Consider the following 2062-nt stretch of genomic DNA (forward strand, 5'->3'; position numbering starts at 1 on the left):
ATCGCGCCATTGCACTCCAGCCTGGGTAACGAGAGAAACTCCGTCTCAAAAAAAAAAAAAAAGTATTTATTGGGTGAATGAATGGGTCAGACTATGAGAAGTTTCAAATTGACAGAGTTACCCTCTATAATTATGTGACTTGCTAGGGCCAGGCACAGCGGCTCACGCCTGTAATCCCAGCACTTTGAGAGGCCAAGGTGGGCGGATCACTTGAGGTCAGGGGTTTGAGACCAGCCTGGGCAACATAGTGAAACCCCCATCTCTTCTTAAAAAAAATTTTTTTTTAATTATGTGACTAGGCCAGGCACAGTGGCTCAATGCCTGTAATCTCAGCACTTTGGGAGGCCAAGGCGGACGGATCACTAGGTCAGGAGTTTAAGACCAGCCTGGCCAGTATGCTGAAACCCCATCTCTACTAAAAATACAAAAGAATTAGCTGGGCATGGTGGCACATGCCTCTAATCCCAGCTACCTGGGAGGCCGAGGCAGGAGAATTGCTTGAAGCCAACAGGCAGAGGTTGCAGAGAGCCAAGATCACACCATTGCACTCCAGCCTCTCGCAACAGAGCGAGACTCTGTCTCAAAAAAGAAAAAAAAAAAAAGGGCGCGGTGGCTCACGCCTGTAATCCCAGCATTTTGGGAGGCCAAGGCGGGTGGATCACTAGGTCAAGAGATCGAGACCATCCTGGTCGACATGGTGAAACCCCGTCTCTACTAAAAATACAAAAAATTAGCTGGGCATGGTGGCTCGTGCCTGTAATCCCAGCTACTCAGGAGGCTGAGGCAGGAGAATTGCCTGAACCCAGGAGGCGGAGGTTGCGGTGAGCCGAGATCGTGCCATTGCACTCCAGCCTGGGTAACAAGAGCGAAACTCCGTCTCAAAAAAAAAAGAAAAAAAAAAATTATGTGACTTGTTCTCTCTCCTTTGCATCCCTACTTGGTGGAGCCGGAGGGAAAGGCTAGAATTGCATCAGTAGTTCTCAGAGTCTGGAGACAATGTCAGTTGCCTGGGGTGGGGGTGGGAGAGAAGAGATGAGTGATACTGGTATCCAGTAAGAAGAGGCCAGAGACGCTGCTGAACATCCTGTGATCCACAGGGCAGCCTCTTACCCCACATAAATAACTATCTGGCTCAAAATATCAACAGTGCTGAGGTTGGGAAACCCTGGGTCACATGCACCTCCAGGAACTGTCATAAAGCTGGGCAAGCTTTTCAGTATCACCCACATGACTGTTTTCTGTCTTGTTTCCCGAAGCCAAGGAGCTACCATCTCTCTCAGTGAGTCTCAACATTTTTTGGACCCAATGATCCTTTTCCCTGTTGTATCAGCAATCTAGAGGACCAAGTTGAGAATTTTAGATGTTTTTCATCATATTCCTGGTGTATGCTAGGAATTTTATGTATTTATTTTAAGTAGATAAAGACAGGGTCTCACTATGTTGCCCAGGCTGGTCTCAAACTCTTTGACTCAAGTGATCCCCCTGCCTTGGCCTCCCAAAGTGCTGGGATTATAGGCGTGAGCCACCATGCCCGTACAATGCTAGGAATTTTAAGTAAAAGATAATTGGTTGGTAAATTATATGATAGGTTCCTCCTTCTCTAAAGTACATTTAAAGTCTAATCTGTGGTGATCATACCATTCCAAGACTATTTTGACTTTTGCCCATTTAAAAAAATGACAAAGGCCGGGCGCGGTGGCTCAAGCCTGTAATCCCAGCACTTTGGGAGGCCGAGGCGGGTGGATCACGAGGTCAAGAGATCGAGACCACCCTGGTCAACATGGTGAAACCCCGTCTCTAGTAAAAATTAAAAAAATTAGCTGGGCATGGTGGCATGTGCCTGTAATCCCAGCTACTCAGGAGGTTGAGGCAGGAGAATTGTTTGAACCCAAGAGGCGGAGGTTGCGGTGAGCCGAGATTGCGCCATTGCACTCCAGCCTGGGTAACAAGAGTGAAACTCCGTCTCAAAAAATAAAAATAAAAATAAAAAAAATGACAAAAGGCTGAGTGCTGGCTCATGCCTGTAATCCCAGCATTTTGGGAGGCCAAGGCGGGTGGAGGT

The sequence above is a fragment of the Saimiri boliviensis genome, chromosome 17 (assembly GCF_048565385.1).
Source record: "Saimiri boliviensis isolate mSaiBol1 chromosome 17, mSaiBol1.pri, whole genome shotgun sequence".
Classification (NCBI taxonomy): Eukaryota; Metazoa; Chordata; class Mammalia; order Primates; family Cebidae; genus Saimiri; species Saimiri boliviensis.